The following is a 19,155-nucleotide window of genomic DNA, read 5'->3' as shown; positions in this document are numbered from 1 at the left end:
ATGGACCCGAAATTCTGGGATTGCACTCGATGGTGCCCTGCAGCATTAACCCCACTGGAGTTGCAAGATCAGTAGGAGGACACCTCACTATAAAGGGGCATTATGGCACCCACCTGCCCCTTGTCCACAGAAGCTCTGGCTTAACTATGCCATTGGGGGGGGGGCATTGCCCATTCCCTCCCACCAACACCGTAAACAATCCCCGTGTCCCCCTGACCAAGAGAGACAATCTGCATCAATTCCAAAGAAAAAAATTCCCCTACTTCAGGGGTTCAGGCTGCATGCCTGCTCTGGATCTGACCAATCGGGTCCACGTGTAACCTTGGCTGGGGGCATAAAATCCAGCAAGGCAGCAACCCTAAAGGGTTGTAGCTTGCCATTACAGGGGAAGTTGTGGTGCTGGCAGAAGAGTGGACTAACTATTCACAACAACAACAATTTGTATTTATACAGTGCCTTAAATGTAGTAAAATGTCCCAAGGCACCTCATGGCAGTGTTACAAGACAAAAATTTGACACCAAGTCACATAAGGAGAAATTACAGCTTGGTCAAAGAGGTAGGCTTTAAAGAATGCCTTAAAGGAGGAAAGAGAGGTAGAGAGACGGAGAGGTTTAGGGAGGGAATTCCAGAGCTTGGGGCCTAGGCAACTGAAGGCACAGCCACCAATGTTGAGCGATTATAATCAGGGATGCTCAAGAGGGCAGAATTAGAGGAGCACAGATATCTCAGGGGGGATTGTGGGGCTGGAGGAGATTAGAGATGGGGAAGGGCGAGGCCATGGAGGGATTTGAAAACAAGGATGTGAATTTTGAAATCGAGGCGTTGCTTAACCGGGAGCCAATGTAGGTCAGCAAGCACAGAGGTGATGGGTGAATGGGACTTGGTGGGTGAACGGGACTTGGTGTGAGTTAGGACATGGGCAGCCGAGTTTTGGATCACCAAGTTTATGTAGGATAGAATGTAGGAGGTCAGCCAGGTGTGCATTGGAATAGTCAAGTCTAGAGGTAACCAAGGCATGGATGAGGGTTCCAGCAGCAGATGAGCTGAGGCAGGGGCGGAGACACACAATGTTACGGAGGTGAAAATAGGCGGTCTTAGTTATGCCACAGATATGTGGTCGGAAGCTCACTTCAGGGTCAAATATGAAACCAAGGTTGCGAGCAGTGTGGTTCAGCCTCAGACAGATGCGAGGGAGAAGGATGGAGTCAGTGGTTAGGGAACGGAGTTTGTGGCGGGGACCAAAACCAATGGCTTCAGTCTTCCCAATATTTATTTGGAAAAAATTTCTGCTCATCCAGTACTGGATGCCAGACAAGCAGTCTGACAATTTAGAGACCATGGAGAGGTCGAGAGAAGTGGTGGTGAGGTAGAGCTAGGTGTCGTCAGCGTACATGTGGAAACTGACGCTGTGTTTTCAGGTGATGCCGCCAAGGGGCAGCATGTAGATGTGAAATAGGAGGGGGCCAAGGATAAATCTTTGGGGACACCGGAGGTAACGATGCAGGAGCAGGAAAAGAAGCCATTGCAGGTGATTCTCTGGCTACAATTAGAGGGATAAGAATGGAACCAGGCGAGTGCAGTCCCACCCAGCTGGACAATGGTGGAGAGGCGTTGGAGAAGGATGGAGTGGTCAACAATGCTGCCTCTGATACTGAAGAGTTGGAGGTCTTGTTGCAGCAAGTGCACCAAAGGAGGATGGTGCTATTTGAGGTGAAGGCCACCTTCCAGTAAAAGTACAGGAGCAAAATGTATAAAAGGAAAGAATGAAAGAGAGGGAACGAGTGGAGATATGAAATAATACAATCTAGATTTCAAGTAAATAGTTGGAAATAGTGGAAATGGTTGTTAGAGGTTTATAAAATAATGAAAGGCCTGGATAGCATGTCTATTGATAGATTATTCTAGTTTGACAGATTGGGAAGGACCAAGGGATATATATTTAAACTATGCAAAAGTAGGAAAAGACTGGATGTTATGCTGTTCTTCTTCTTTTCGCAGAGTAGTGAGCCTCTAGAATGCGTTGCTGGCTGGTGCAGTGGGTGCTGACTCTCTGCAAACCTTCAAGAGGAAGCTGGACCGATTCTTGACTGGGGCAGAAATTGCATCATATAGAAGGTAAGTGGTTTTACAGATAAATGATAGCTAATAAATAATTTAAGTGCAGTACAGAAGTCATTAAACATTGTGAATAATAAACTTCAGCACTATTTTAGACCAAATTCATCTGTGTACATTACTTACAAGCAATTCATCTCCAATCAATCAATATTGCTTATCCAATTGTAATTATGTAAAGGGCTAGAAACTCTTCTCTACAAGCAAGTGAATCAGCCCAAAGTTTTTTTGCACTTATTATTGAATCTGCAGGAAAGAGCAGTCTTGAACCTTGTGATTTACAAAATGTGCTCACAATTAATGCATGCTGGCATTATCTTTGCAGTAGGCAACCCCATGGAGGGCATGAGGGATGATGAAGCTGGTAAACGCAACTGAGCTGCTGGTCTGTACCATGATGCTCATGTAGTATTGCACTGGCAAGAACTGTACTATCATCTGGTGACAGAAAGTGATTAAGCAACACTGCACAAAATAGTCTGTACTAACAGTGGTGTGGTAATATTTTTTAACAAACTATATAGTAATAAGATTCCATCTTCTCTTCTGACAGTACAGCAACAGAGAAGACAAAGGCAATCTTTAACATCAAAATAAAAAATTCCATCCCATGGATTAGAAAGCACTTTCTCACAGCTATACCTTGCTTCACAGTATTCGGAGACAGACAGAAGTCAGTGGGGGAGAAATTCAGTTGGTTGCGCCACCCGTTAGCGCCTTAAGAGGGCGATAAGTGGGGCGCGAGCCAGCTAGCGCCCGGGCGCGGCGAGACCTGTGCCTCTCGTGAAATTGAGCGGACATTTAGCGGCGGCGCTAAGCCGCAACGCCCGCTCAGCTGCGCATGCAGAACCTGACGTCATTTCAGAGTGCAACGCCCTGGGGGTGCCCTGGACCGGAAATTCAGTGGCGTCCCCCTCCTTTCCGCCTGTCGCTCCCAACGACTGGTTGATTGGAAGGGTTCCCAGTCGCTGGGGGGGTGCTATTTAAAGGGGGCTCATCCTGGCTTCTTTGTGGTAGCCATTTTTGGACCACTCCAGAGAGAGAGAGAGATTTGCAGAGAGACAAAGGGAGAGCGATTTCTGCATTGAGTCAGCGCTTGCTGAGGTACTTTAGGCTTCTGACCAGAACTTTGTAGTTGCTTTGCTTTTTCACCGGCATAACTGAGTGGCCACATACTATGGGGGCTGCAATGGATGGGAACGTCGGGCTTCTCCATTACATTGCGAGAGCACAGAGATGCAGAGAGAGTGCCAATCATGGCCAGACGGAGGAGGGCCAACAGGCGTTGGCACACGAGACCTTGCGCCCCAGGGTTTTCCGCCAACAGTTCTCGTACCTCAATATGTCTGAGGAGCAGTGTTTTCGGAGGCTGCGATTCAGCAAGGAGTTGGTCACTGAGCTCTGCCACCTGCTTCAGCCAGATCTGCAGCCTCAACTGAGGAGCAGGACGTCTCTGTCGGTGGCAGTGAAGGTCACAGTGGCTCTCAACTTCTATGCCACCGGCTCCTTTCAATCCGCTACTGGAGACATTGCCAGTATCTCCCAGTTCGCAGTGCATTGCTGCATCCGTCAAGTCACGAATGCTCTCTTTAAAAGGAGACGACAGTACATCTCCTTCCCCATGACCCCAGACAAGCAGCAAGAGCGCGCAATGGGCTTTTCAAGAATAGCGGGCTTCCCCATGGTCCAGGGCGCCATTGACTGCATGCATGTGGCTTTGCGGGCGCAGCAAGAGAATGCCGAGGATTTCCGCAACCGAAAGGGGTTCCATTCGTTTCACGTCCAGTTTGTCTGTGACCACAGACAGCTGATAGTCGCTGTCAATGCCCACTTTCCAGGCAGCAGCCACGACGCCTTCATCATGCGCCAGACTTCTGTGGCAGATCTTGTCGAGGCCCCGGCTCACCCAGGAGGCTGGCTTCTCGGGGACAAGGGCTATCCTCTGTGCACCTGGCTGACGACCCCGCTCCGTTCACCCAGCACCCCTGCTGAAGAATGATACAATGAGAGCCATCAAGCTACCAGGAACATCGTTGAGCACACAATCGGCATGCTCAAGCAACAGTTCCGCTGCCTGGACCATTCCGGAGGAGCCCTTCAGTACTCACCTGAGAGAGTCTCCCACTTCGTTGTTGTGTGCTACATGCTGCATAACCTGGCAATCCTCAGGACTCAGCTAATGCCACCAGACATTGGAGCACCAGCAGAAAAAGAAGAAGAAGAAGAGGAGGACCAAGACAGGAGGGAGGCATAAAGTGCAAGGGCCGTCCATCAGCGGCTTATAGCAAGTTGCTTCTAGGCCCCCTCTGAGGGAATGGCTTCTGCCATTCAAAGAACATGAATGGAACCGTGCCGCAGCCCCTAAGCCGGTCAAGGTAACAATTAGTTCAAAGAGCAAACATGCACATTCTGAATAAAGACACTTCTTTATTTAACAAACTGTGTGCCCTTCCCGCATGACACAGTAATAGAGAGAAACCCCCAAAAAAACAATCAGTCACATAACTGGCTCTCACAACCTGGAGACAATGACCAAAACAGTAACAAAAATATGACCACGATCCTCGGCCTTCAATAAAACAATTAACAACATTTTGCCACACCTCCTACTTTTTGCCCTTCGAGGGTGAACTGCTTCGCTTGCGAGATTGGCCCCTTCCCACCCTGCAGCTCCTCCGCAATGGGACCCCAGTGGCTGCCGCAAGGCTGGGGGAAGGCTGCTGAGTGTCAGAAACTGAGACTGCAGATGCCCTCGAGGGATGGCCTGGACCAGCTCTGGGCCTGGAGGGCCCGGCTGCTGACTGCTCCAACTCTGCATAGGCGGCACCAGTCTGTCCTACAGGTGGTGGCAGCTACAGTGGAGAAGTGACAGTGCTGACAGCAGGAATGCTGTCATCCTGAGAGAGGACAGCAACTCCCTGTTCGGCCGACACACTGGCACTCCCACGGGGCAGCACTGCAGCATGCGGAGCAATCTGCTGAAGCACAGATTGCTGGCCTGCGGCGCGGTGAGGGCCCCAGCGAATCCTGCCTGATCCAGCGAGGGTGGCAGCAGTCAGTGCTCGTGTGGCCTCAATCTGCGTCTGCATGAGACCAGCCACTAACTGCATTGCAGCCCTAAGCAATTGCATGGCAGCCGCCTGTGCTGCGCCAACATCCTGGACAATCCTTGCCTGTGCTGCGCCGAAGTCCTGGACACTCCTTGCCAGTGACTCAATGGAATCTGGCATCCTTGCCACTGCAGCCATGAGTTCAGTGTGCCTGTGCTCCGCCTGGGTGCTCATTTCAGCGAGGAGCCGTACCTCTTCTGCGCTCACTGTAGCAGGACTCGAGGCCAGACTCTCCCTCCGGGGAAAAGGCCGCCGAGCTTCCCTACCCCCCTCACGTTGCTGCAGCCCGCTGGGCCCCGGAGCTTCACCTTCCTCAGACCATTCCCCCCTGCTCCCCTCCAGGGCAGACGTGTCCCCATTATGGCCATGGGCTGCCTCGGCTGAGGGTGGCACTGATGGTCTGGCTTCCTCCTTGTCGTCACCTTCAGAATCACTCAGTGGCAGCTTGAGGGCCCGCCTCCTCACCTGGCGAATCAGCATCTGAAAGCAGGGAGGTACAAGAGTGGCTTTAGCGTGAGGACAGGGTGGCAGCGAGGGAGGCATGAGTGCTGCAATGTACTGATTTGGCTCGAAAGTGGCAAAGGATGCTGGTGTGAGGAACAAGTGGAAGGAGAGAGGTCAAAAAGGTGATGACCTTACCATTGCTGTCCATAACGGGGTCAGCATCTCCAGTGGCGACGAGGCCAATCATCCGGCCTGCCATAATCTGTTGGACTCGCTGCTCCAGATCGGTCAGGGCTTGAAGGTGAGGCCGGCCTCCCCCGGTCCGTTGCTGCTGCCTCCTGTTATGTGCCAGCTTGCCCTGCAAGAGAGAGGACGGGCTCTGAGTACAGTGTGAAGCCCTGATCTTGGCTGCATCGCCTCCCATGGGCGAGGAGCCCTTAGTGTGTAAAGTGCGTGTGAGTTTCCTGAAAGGGCCATAGGTGTTGGATGAGTGCTGGGCATTGGGGCTTTCAGGACCCTTTGGCCATAAAGTGAGGTCGACTTGCAGGGATGAAGAGGATTCTGAAAAGGGCACTCACCCTGACGATCCAAGTGAGGTCATTGAACTTCTTCCTGCATTGCACAGGGGTCCTAGGCACCATGCTGCTGGAGGTCACTCTGTGAGCCACCTCCCTCCAAGCTTTTCGATAGTTGCTGGGCAGTGACCTCCTGCCATTGTCCGGGTACAGGAGCGATCGCCTGCGCTCCACCGCGCCAACCAGAACCTCCAAGGCCCCCTCACTGAACCGCTGTGCTCGCTCCCTGGCCCCCTCCATGGTCCTTGGCTTAAGAATGTGGCAACAGGTCTGTCCAGGCCGAGATTCAGGGCTCCGATGCGCAGGGTGTGGCTGCAATTCAAGATCGACCCTCCCCTTTAAGAGCTGACCGGCGCCAGCGTGTCTCTGTGCAATCGCTAACTGGCCGCACCTACACTGCGCCCGCCCTCGGAGGTAGTGCCTTGCTCCTCCGGCTTAGCGCCTTAAGACAGTCGTGCAGCACCTGTTTTAGTGCTCCAAGCACCTCCTGGGGCGAAGGAGGCCAATTTACCAGTAGGTGGCGATAATTTGCGCCGGGCGCAAAATTTCACACCCGGCCAATACTCACGCCCCAAATAGGGCGATACCGAATTTCTCCCCCAATAGACATAGTAACACAAAGATATATTGATTGAATTTGAGGTGGGACCAGAGCATGAGTCATTGAGCATATGTGAATGTTGATAGTGAGAGAAGGGTGAGTGGGTTGGCTACTGCTAGGCTGAGGAGTAGCATGCAGACTGGCCCTGCTGCATTACTTTGAGATTTAACTTCATGGGGCTAGCTTTCAAATAGAGAATGGTGTATGATGAAGAACTTGCATTTATATAGCATCTTTGCATGCCCTTGGGATGTGCCAAAGCACTTCCAATGAAGGAGTTTTGGAATTGTAGTCACTGTTGTAATGTAGCAAGGTCCCAGATAGATGACCAGTTAATCTGTTTTGGTGGTGTTGGTTGAGGGATAAATATTGGCTAGGATACCTATAAACAAGAATGTATACACCAGTCATTGAAGTATGTGCATCACACACTGGCAGGGTTTCTAGCTAGAGTGAGAGCGGAGTACACCAGCTGAATTTTGGCCAATAACATGAATGGTAACTTGGTGGAATAGTTATCTGCACTGCACTCTGCCATTCACTACTTGCAATTGTAGCACTAGACTAAATTAGTGCTCTGCATGAGGCCTTATTTTCCAGTGGGGTATTCTTTCAGTCGCACAAGAACGGGCAGTTGGCTGTCATGTTGGTCTTGGTGCTGTATCATTCTATGTTTCTCCACCAAAAGCAGGGAGCCCTTTATATTAAGTACAGCAAACCACATTCCTGGCAAAAATTAAACCTCTCTGGGACTCTGATAAGGAGGTAGCAGCCCATCAGAAGTTCACAAGAACTTGTAGATAGCCACCATTTCTACTCCAACAATTGGAGATGAACTTTTCGTGCAGATGAGAATTGGGGATAGGGATGAGATGTAACAGGCCCAGAAGAATCTGATGGGACATTTAAAGGATGTTTTTAGGGGGCTCTGGCACCCTTTTCCTGGATCGGGCACTGCACATCAGAATTTCCAGCCTTATTGGTCAGGCAGGTGCCCAAGATACTCGCTAGTGGTCAGGCATATTCGAGCTACTCTAAGTCTGCGCTTCGGAGCTGGAGCTACGGCTGGAGTCACTGGAGCATCCGCGAAGCTGAGATCTTCGTGGATAGCACGTTTAACGAGGTGGTCACACCGCAGGTAAAGAGTGCACAGGCAGACAGGAAATGGGTGACCGCCAGACAGAGTAAAAGAACTAGGAAGGTAGTGCAGGAGTCCTCTGGGTCCATCTCCCTCTCCAACAGATTTTCTGTTTTGGATACTGCTGGGGGAGATGGCTTCTCAGGGGAATGCAGCAAGAGCCAAGTCTGTGGCACTACGAGTGGCTCAGCTGCACAGGAGGGGAGGAAAAAGAGTGGGAGAGCAATAGTGATAGGGGATTCTACCGTAAGGAGAACAGATAGACGTCTCTGTGGCCGCAGACGTGACTCCAGGATGGTATGTTGCCTCCCTGGTGCCAGGGTCAAGGATGTCACTGAAAGGCTGCAGGGCATTCTAAAGGGGGAGGGTGAACAGTCAGAGGTCGTGGTTCACATTGGTACGAACGACATGGGTAGAAAGAGGGATGAGGTCCTGGAACAAGAATTTAGGGGGCTAGGTAGCAGATTAAAAAGCAGGACCTCAAAGGTTGTAATCTCTTGATTACTCCTGGTGCCACGTGCTAGTGAGTATAGGAATAGGAGGATAGAGCAGATGAATGTGTGGCTAAAGAGTTGGTGCAGGAGGGAGGGCTTTAGTTTCCTGGATCACTGGGTCAGCTTCTGGGGAAGGTGGGACCTGTACAAGTCGGACGGGTTGCACCTGAACTGGAACGGGACCAACATTCTTGCGGGGAGGTTTGCTAGTACTGTTGGGGGGTTTTAAACTAACTTGGCAGGGGGTTGGGATATGGAGTGGAGCTATAGTAGGGGGTGATGCACAGCCAAATATAGAGGGAAAAAAAACAAGTCAGCCTGGAAGGCAGAGCAAATATGTAACGGCACAAAGGAGTATGGCAAGGCTGGATGGCATTTATTTTAATGCAAGGAGTCTTGCGAGTAAGGCAGATGAATTGAAGGTGTTGATGAACACATGGGAGTATGATATTGTTGCTATCACAGATACATGGTTGAGGGAGGGGCAGGACTGGCAGCTCAATATTCCGGGGTATAGAATTTTCAGGTGAGACAGAGGGGGGTGTAAAAGAGGAGGGGGTGTCACAATATTAATCAAGGAGTCAGTTACTGCTGTAAGGAGGGATGATATCTTAGCAGGTTCCTATAATGAGGGCATATGGGTAGAACTTAAAAAAAAAAAAAAAAAAAGGGGGCAAGCACTCTGCTGGGAATATATTATAGGCCCCAAAACAGTCAGGGGGAGATAGAGGAACAGATATGTAAGCAAATCTCAGAAGTGTAGAAATAATAGGGTAATAATACAGGAAACTTTGTGCTATCCGGCACCGACGGGACCGAGCTGTTGCCGTTCCCTCAAAACTGCCGGACACTCCAGCGCTAATGTTGAAGCATACGGAGATTTTAAGCTCCGTGTGAATCAACAAACCCTGTTGCTTAGCAACAGCTTCTAAACAGTCAGCAAGCGTCTCTAGCATCTCTAGCTGAAGCTGTTGCTTAGTTACAGACCTTGCAGAGCTTGACTGTTGAGAAAAAAGCAACAAAAAGAAACGAAAAGAAAACGGCTCCACTGGCGGGCAAAATAAAGGAAAATCCCAAGGTGTTTTATAAGTATATTAAGGGCAAGTGGATAACCAAGGAAAGAGTAGGGCCCATTAGGGACCAAAGTGGCAATCTGTGTGTAGAGCCAGAAGATGTAGCTGATGTTTTAAATGAATATTTTGCACCTGTGTTCACTATGGAGAAGGACGATGTAGGCATAGAAATCAGGCAGGGGGATTGTGATATACTTGAACAAATTAGCATTGAGAGGGAGGAGGTAAAAACAGTTTTAGCAGGCTTAAAAGTGGATAAATCCCCAGGCCCAGACGAGATGTATCCCAGGCTGCTGTGTGAGGCAAGGGAGGAGATTGCAGGGGCTCTGACACAAATTTTCAGAACCTCTCTGGCCACCGGGGAGGTGCCAGAGGATTGGAGAACAGCTAACATAGTACCATTGTTCAAGAAGGGTAGTACGGATAAACCAGGAAATTACAGGCCAGTGAGCCTAACATCAGTGGTAGGGAAATTATTGGAAAAAATTCTGAGGGACAGAATTAGTCTCCACTTGGAAGGGAAGGGATTAATGAAGGATAGTCAGCATGGCTTTCAGGGGGAGATCATGTCTAACCAATTTGATTGAATTTTTCGAGGGGGTGACTAGGTGTGTGGATGAGGGTAGTGCAGTTGATGCAGTCTACATGGACTTCAGTAAGGCTTTTGACAAAGTCCCACATGGGAGACTGGTCAAGAAGGTAAGAGCCCATGGGATCCAGGGCAATTTGGCACATTGGATCCAAAATTGGCTTAGTGGCAGGAGGCAGAGGGTGATGGTCGAAGGTTGTTTTTGTGACTGGAAGTCTGTGTCCAGTGGTGTACTGCAGGGATCAGTGCTGGGTCCTTTGCTGTTTGTAGTGTACACTAAATGATTTAGATATGAATATAGGAGGTATGATCAGTAAGTTCGCAGATGACACGAAAATTGGTGGAGTGGTAAATAGCGAGGAGGGAAGCCTCAGGCTACAGGACGATATAGACGGGATGGTTAGAGGGGCAGAATAGTGGCAAATGGAATTTAACCCTGAAAAGTGTGAGGTGATGCATTTTGGGAGGACTAACAAAACAAGGGAATACACAATGAATGGTAGGACCCTAGGAAGGACAGAGGATCAGAGGGACCTTTGTGTGCATGTACATAGATCCCTGAAGGCAGCAGGGCTGGTAGATAATGTAGTTAAAAAGGCATATGGGATACTTATATTCTATGCCTCGGCTAATGAAGGCAAGAGCAGGGAGGTTATGATGGAGCTGTACAAAACGCTAGTTAGGCCACAGCTGGAATACGGTGTGCAGTTCTGGTCACCACACTATAGGGAAGATGTGATTGCATTGGAGAGGGTGCAGAGGAGATTCACCAGGATGTTACCTGGGCTGGAGCGCTTCAGCTATGAAGAGAGACTGGACAGGCTCGGGTTGTTTTCCTTAGAGCAGAGAAGGCTGAGGGGGGACCTGATTGAGGTGTACAAAATTGAGGGGCATAGATAGGGTAAATATAAAGGAACTTTTCCCCTTAGTAGAGGGGTCAATAACCAGGGGGCATAGTTTCAAGGTAAGGGGCAGGAGGTTTAGAGGGGATTTGAGGAAAAACTTTTTCACCCAGAGGGTGGTTGGAATCTGGAACTCATTGCCTGAAAGGGTGGTAGAGGCAGGAACCCTCAACATTCAAGAAGCATTTAGATGAGCATTTGAAACGCCATAGCATACAAGGCTACAGACCAAGTGCTGGAAAATGGGATTAGAATAGACAGGGCTTGATGGCCGGTGCGGACATGATGGGCCTCTTTCTGTGCTGTATAACTCTATGAATCAGGTGACCTCCCCTGACCCTGCATACTTTGGTGGAATCAGTGCCAGAGATTACTGGTGAGTACATTCCAATACTTACACCAGGATGTTGGGTCTGTCAATTTTTGGCCCCTTTGTTCATTCAAAAATTTTCTGATGCACTGTTATTTTAACCTCAAGTACATAAAGGATACACTGCCTTTAAATCCACTGCAACAGAAAAATGTAAAAAGCACAGCTCCATACCTTTTTGATAGCAAACTCTATCTGATAGTTAGTAGTTGGGTTCACTCTGACAAGCCAAGCTTCCTTGCCATCAGTTTGTGTATTAGAGCAGAAGAGATCCCATTAAAATAAGTAGACAAAAATCTGTACATTGAAAATGTTTCCTCCTATACAACAGTTGCTTTTGATTCGATTATTGTTATGTTGAGCACGTCGCAATTCATATTTTCTTAACTCAGATTGAACAGATATTTTCAGCTTGAGGCAGTCCAATTTGGGAAAAAAACACAAGCAGGATAAATAAATTATCATAGATATATTTTACACTAAGCTGTGCTCTGAGAGGTTACTTATATGAAGTCACTGATGTTGAATTATTTGGCACTTCTGCAAAATATGATTCAAATTCCTATTTATACCAAATCGTTTCTCTCAAAATAATTTCAATGTATGTATGCCTTCACCAGAGACAATTAGATTAACACTTTGTTTCAGATTCTGCCATCAACGTAGGTTTAAGGTTGTCGCTATATATGATTAAGTGTGTCCTTTTTTGGAACATAGGAAGGAACATAGGAACAGGAGTGGCCATTCAGCCTCTCGAGCCTGTTCCGTCATTCAGTTAGATCATGGCTGATCTGTATCTTACCTCTATCTACCCGCCTTGGTTCTGTAACCCTTAATACCTATACCTAACAAAAATCTATCAATCTGTTTTGACATTTTCAATTAACCTACCTTAAACAGCTTTTTGGGAGATAGAGTTCCAGATTTCCATACCCTTTGTGAAGAAGTGCTTTCTGATATCACCGCTGAACTCTAGCTCTAATTTTAAATTTATGCCTCTTGTTCTGGACTACCCCACCAGACAAAATAGTTTCTCTCTATTCACCCTATCAAATCCTTTAATCATCTTAAACACCTCAATTAGACCACCCCTTAATCTTCTACATTCAAGGGAATACAAACTTATTTCAAGGGAATACAAGGCTCCTAAAGAGAGAGTTGACAAAAACGTCCTTTTCTGGATGAGCTCCCCCATTACAATATATCACATTGTTTGCTGGTTTTAGCATAACAGTGTCTCAGTAGTTTTGGTGATTGAACTCTAAATATATTGTGTTTGCAAAATTAATTTTAAAGACAAATTTGATTTTTCTTTGTTCAGATGGCGTACTGCTATCTTACCATTTCTCTAGTGAACTCCGAGAGAAGTAAGAGTTATAGCTTTTATTGGGGCGGTATCAATTTCCTAATTCCTTTTAAATATAATATATATATCTATACATGTATATATATCCAGGTGGTACTGTGGGTCATAACTCTACACTTTCATATCTGGGATCTGAGTTTGAATCTAGCCTGGTCTCAGATGCTAGAAGATTCATCACTTTGCTGGCTGTAATGGTCCAAAATGAAATTACAAAAGGACAATTTCTCTCAGTTCATGATGGATGTATATACCAAACACACAAATCCCCTTAATTTGGCACTAGTTACAGGCCAACCAGGAAGTTAACTCTCACTGGTACAAATATGGAGTGTTCTTCTGAAACTGAGGTGTGATTGTGGCTATAGGATACCTGACCTGGGAGTGCTGTGTTAATACTGGGCACTAACATTCCTCCTCTTGATGAGAATTAAAAATACACATGCACGCACACACACCCTCCCCCCGAAAATAATGTTTAACAGTAACCTGGGATGATTCACTGGGGGAGAGGGGCAATAGAGGACTAGATAATGGTGCCAAGTAAGCATATACAGACAAGACATGACCAGAGGAGGATGGATGGAAAGTGACTTGTGCCAGTAGCATCAACCTATTCTTACACTGAAGCCACAATATTTTAAGAATGGCTCATGGTGCAAGCACATCTGTGTTAGCAGCTCAGGGTGGAATTCGTGCTGAATTTTGGAATGGGAGTTCTTACCCCTAATTTGAATAGGCTATTGTTACATGAAGATTTCAACCTGCAGTACACTTGGCTGGGGAGCATAAAATATGGTGAGGGTGTAGCTCTTCAAGTTATCCAGCTCTCCATTGAAAGGGGCAGTTATGGTGGTGGCCAAAAAGATGGACTAATTATTCACAATGGAGAAAACAAATGCTTAGGAATTAAGGCAGAAGTAATCATAAGAACATATGAAATAGGAGCAGAAGCAGGCCATTTGGTCCTTCGAGCCTGCTCTGCCATTCAATAAGATCATGGCTGATCATCTACCCCAACTCCACCTTTCCGCACTATCCCCTTACCCCTTGGTTCCCTTAGTAACAAAAAATCTATCAGTCTCTGTCTTGAATAGACTCAATGACTGAGCATCCACAGGTGGAGAATTCCAAAGATTCACAACCCTTTGAGAGAATAAATTTCTCCTTATCTCAGTCCTAAATGGCAAAGCCGGGTATATGGAGTTAGGTCGCAGATCAGCCGTGATCTCACTGAATGGTGGAACAGGCTCAAGGGGCTAAATGGTGTACTCCTGTTCCTATGACCCCTAGTTCTAGACTCCCCAGCCAGGGGAAACATCCTCCCTGCATCTACCCTGTCCAGCCCTGTAAAAATTTTATATGTTTCAATAAGATCACCTCATATTCTTCTAAATTCTAGGGAATATAGGCCTAGTTTCCTCAATCTCTCCTCATAGGACAACCCCCATCCCAGGAATCAGTCTGGTGAACTTTCATTGCATTCCCTCTAAGGCAGGTATACCCTTCCTTAGGTAAGGAGACCAAAACTGTTCACAGTGCTCCAGGTGTGGTCTCACCAATGTCCTATATAATTGCAGTAAGACTTTATTTACTGTTACACTCGAATACTTTTGTAATAAAGGCTAACATGCCATTTGCTTTCCTAATTGCTTGCTGTACCTGCATGTTAACTTTGTGATTCGTGTACAAAGACACCCAGGTCTCTCTGAATACCAACATTTCCCAATCTCTCTCTATTTAAAAAATATTCTGCTCTTCTATTTTTCCTAACAAAGTGGATAACTTTACATTTCTCCACGTTATTATCCATCTGCCATGATCTTGCCCACTCACTTAACCTGTCTATATCTCTTTGCATCCTCCTCACAACTTACTTTTCCACTTAGCTTTGTATCAACACATTACACTCAGTCCCCTCATCTAAGTCATTGATATAGATTGTCAATAGCTGAGGCCCAAGCACTGATCCTTGCAGTACCCCACTAGTTACAGCCTGCCAACCCAAAAATGACCCGTTTATTCCTACTACTCTGTTTTCTGTCCGTTAACCAATCTTCAATCCATGCTAATATATTACCCCCAATCCCATCAGCCCTAATTTTGTGTAATAACCTCTTGTGTGGCACCTTATTTAATGCTTTGTGAAAACCCAAACACACTACATCCACTGTTCCCCCTTATCTACCCTGCTAGTTACATCCTCAAAGATTTGTCAAACACGATTTCCCTTTCATAAATCCATGTTGACTCTACCCAATCATATTATGATTTTTAGGTCTCCTGTTACCATGTCCTTAATAATAGATTCTAGCATTTTCCCTACTACTAATGTCAGGCTACCTGGTCTATTATTCCGTTTTCTCTCTCTCCCTCCTTTTTAAATAGCGGGGTTATATTTGCTACGTTCCAATCTGCGGGGACCATTCTAGAATCGAGGGAATTCTGGAAGATCAAACCCAATGCATCCATCATCTCCCTTAAAACCCTAGGATGTAGGCCATCAGGTCCAGGGGATTTGTCGGCTTTTAGTCATTAATTTCTCCAATACTATTTCTTTACTAATACTCATTTCTTTAAGTTCCTCATTCTCACTAGACCTTTGGTTCCCCACTATTTCCGGAATGTTTTTTGTGTCTTCTTCCATGAAGACAGATACGAAGTATTTGTTTAATGTCTTATTTTAATTTCTCCTGTCTCTGCCTGTAAGGGACCCACATTTACTTTTAAGAACATAAGACCACAAGAATTTGGAGCAGGGGTAGGTCATACAGCCCTTCAAGGCTGCTCCACCATTCAATAAGATCATGGCTGACCTTTGATCGCAACTCCACTTTCCTGCCCAATCCCCATATCCCTTGATTCCCCTAGAGTCCAAAAATCTATCTCTCTCAGCCTTGAATATACTCAATGACTCAGCATCCACTGCCCTTACGGTTAGAGAATTCCAAAGATTCACAACCCTCTGAGTGAAGAAATTCCTCCTCATCTCAGTCTTAAATGGTCGACCCCTTATCCTGAGACTATGCCCTCTAGTTCTGGACTCTCCAGCCAGGGGAAATAACCTCTTTGCTAATCTTTTCCTTTTTACATACCTATAGGAGCTTTTACAACCTGTTTTTATGTATCTTGCTAGTTTAATCTCATTCTATTTTCTCTCTCTATCAATTTCTTGGTCCTCCTTTGCTGAATTCTAAAGTCCCTCCAATCCTTAGGCTTACTACTTTTTTGGGCAACATTATAAGCCTCTTCCTTTAATCTAAAACTATCCTCACATTCTCTTGTTAGCCACGGTTGAACCATTTTCCCTGTGGGGTTTTTATTCCTTAAGGAAATGTATATTCGTTGTGAATTATGAATTATTTTTTTAAGTAGTTGCCATTGCTTATCTACAGTCATATCTTTTAATCTAGTTTCCCAACCTACCTAAACCAAATCGCCTTTCATACCTATGTAGTTTGCTTTGTTCAGATTTAAGACCCAAGTTTCGTACTTGACTAAATCACTCTCAAACTCAATATAAAATTTATATTATGATCATTGCTCCCCAGAGGCTTCTAATACTAGATCTAAAATAGCCTGTTCCCTAGTTGGTTCCTTGACATAATGATCTAGAAAACTAACTTGAATGCATTCCATGAACATATCCTCTGCACTATTACTGCAAATTTGATTTGCCCAGTCTATATGAAAATTAAAGTCCCCATGATTACTGTATTACCCTTGTTATATGCTGCTCTAATTTCCTGATTTTATACTTGCCTGACCTGACAACTATTGTAAGGGGGCCTATAAACTACTCCCACCAGTGTTTTCTGCCCCTTGTTGTTTCTTAGCTCCACCCAAAGTGATTCTACATCCTGTTTTTCTGAGCTAAGATTCTTTGGGGGAGAAATTGGGTATGTAGCGCCACCTATTAGCGCCTAAAGAGGGCAGTTAGTGGCTGTAGCGCCACTGGCCGCGCCTCCTGCGATATTCAGCGGGGGCGCTAATGGTGGCGTTAGCCTGTTGCACTGCACCGCCACCGATGACGTCATCGGTGTGCGCAGCACCCCATTAGCGCCCCGATCGCGATATTTGGTAGCGAACGCCGCTGTAGCGCCGTTCACTACCGCGCCTGGTTCACGGGGCATTGCTGTGCCGGCAGTGGCGCAAGTTAAGGTGGAGGTGCGGGACATCGGCGGCCGCCTGCCAGCACCTCCGTCCCCGGCCTCCTGACCACCCCCCCCCCCCCCCCCCCCCACGGCATTGCCGGCTGTTTCCCGAGAGCCCGGCACTTCTCCTCGGTGCCGGGCTCTTTTGCCGGCACTCGCGATCGGGGATCACGCTGTTGTAGGCCCCTCCCCCTTAACAATGGGAGGAAGGCCTGCAGTACCGCAGCGTGCCGTGCCGCAGCGTGTGGCGCTGCGGCACGTTGCGCTGCGATATTCAGTTTCAGTGCCCTAAGAGGGACGCGGAGCGCCTCGAGCCTCGCCCCGTCTCCCTCTAGGGGCGCTGAAACTGAATTTCTGACGTTCGTTAATGCTCCGAACGCTGCACAAAAATCAGCGCCCAGGCGAACTTGGTGCCACTTTGGCGCCTCAACCCAACTGTCTCTATCCCATCCTTTATTATCAGGGCTATGAATTCATCTATTTTGTTGCGAATGCTTTGCACATTCAGATATAGTACCTTTAGCTTTAACTTTTGTCTGTTTATTTTACTTTACTCCTGTTAGGGGTTTCTCAATAGGATCAGAAAGAAATGGATGCAGAAGTTAGCCCTGTTCTTTTTAGAGCCAACCACCCTGTGTATCTTCTCATTCAAATAATCGTAAAATCATAGAATCTTACAACACAGGAGGAGGTCAAATCAGCCCATCGTACCTGTGCCGGCTCTTTGAAAGAGCGATCCAGTTGTGAGTATTCTGGACTGCCACGTTATGGCTACTTCCTGAATAACAGCCATTGCCATGTATAATGATGTTTTTGTGGTCAGACATCACTGAACAGTAATTGAGTACAATCCTTTTCTGTTCATCAAGACTGAACAAGTTTGAAATGAAGAGCCCTGATTCACACATGGGTATCCGCATTCACTCGAAGGAACTCTGTCACTCAGTAAAAGGTGTGGACCCTGTCCAGCTGATGCCACCTATCTTCAGGAAAATTGATGAAGGTGTTTCCCCTTGCAAATATACAATTATCATTTGCTTGTTACATTTGATGCACTACAGACTGCTTAATTTGGCAGACATATGGGTTGGCTTGGAAGAATCTGATGGCATGAACATTTTATGCAGATGTAACCCTCGCTTCTATGGGAAGAGCCATCCCCGATCTAGATGCTGTTTGCAGGTCATTGTGCAGCAGATAGTACAACTTTGTGGCAACTTGTAAGTGAAGTGGAAGTGATGAAGACAGGTCTTGTGACATGTGCAGGTACTTGCGGAGAGGTCTATAAACATAGGTCCCGGGGTAGTGACATGTAGCCAGAACACCTCAGGTGTTGTTGCATCTGCACTTATTGGCCCTTCACAAACTTTAATTATGCAGCATTTTCATAACTCAAAAAGGAATATCCATCCTCACCTCAGTATATCACTTTGTGGCGTGTCTGACAGTTAATAAGCCTATGAATCCTTCCACTACTTCACATGATTCTCCAAAGCACACAGGCAAAAAAACCAAAGATGCAAAAAAGCCAAACTATCCAGCAAAATCTGCTAATGCATGGAGCAAAATGCAATTGAAAAAGTAAGTTACCTTCAACAAAAACTGCCTTTAAGAAGTAATATGTGTACACCAGGTCCTGGAACTCATCATGCGCCCTGTTTATTTGGGCAAGGCTCACGTTCTGAGTGGAGCCTTGTCTGAAGGAGGGAAATATGGTGTGGGACCTTTTAACAAGTTATTAAAATTTTGGAGTTTGGTCACACATGTTGAAAGCACATCCTCAGTTTTTGCTCTTAAGTTACCAGTCAGAAAATTAGGCAACCAAGGTTGAGCATATATGCCAATAGTGCCCTGCAACACCAGTGGGACCTACAAAATTGAGCTTGAATTTTCTCTTCCAATGTTCTGGGCAAAACAATTTGTTCCTAGGTGGTGTAGGCCAAGAATCCCAATGAAATGAGAACAAAGCCATGCCATGCTTGTCAGAACCAACACAGCAAAGACTCGCCTGCATTACTTTCAATGCTTGAAGTGGTTAAGAAAACTTTAATCAATGTAGGCTTAAAAATAAATGGAAAAAAAAAATCAAGAATTTTTAAAAAGTAAATTCAAAAACCACTATGCTAAATAATTCCCTAAATATTAAAGAATAATAATACGTGAAGAGTAATGAATCATGGTATTGACTGTGGGTGAGATAACACTGAGGGCACAAAGCAATTAACG

At 46.5% G+C, this 19,155-nt stretch overlaps 1 long non-coding RNA gene across 1 annotated transcript; it reads left to right on the top strand.

The window, feature by feature from the left end:
* The first annotated feature begins 2,003 nt into the window (after window positions 1-2,003).
* LOC147106122 (uncharacterized) lies at window positions 2,004-18,328 on the top strand. Its single transcript, XR_015081365.1, has 2 exons — window positions 2,004-2,116; window positions 17,493-18,328. It is a non-coding gene; the product is annotated as an uncharacterized LOC147106122 (long non-coding RNA).
* The last annotated feature ends 827 nt before the right edge of the window (window positions 18,329-19,155 follow it).

This window comes from Somniosus microcephalus, chromosome 16 (genome assembly GCF_052327205.1).
Source record: "Somniosus microcephalus isolate GS21.2 chromosome 16, FLI_Smic_1.0, whole genome shotgun sequence".
NCBI lineage: Eukaryota > Metazoa > Chordata > Chondrichthyes > Squaliformes > Somniosidae > Somniosus > Somniosus microcephalus.
This window is presented reverse-complemented; position numbering and strand designations above follow the sequence as displayed.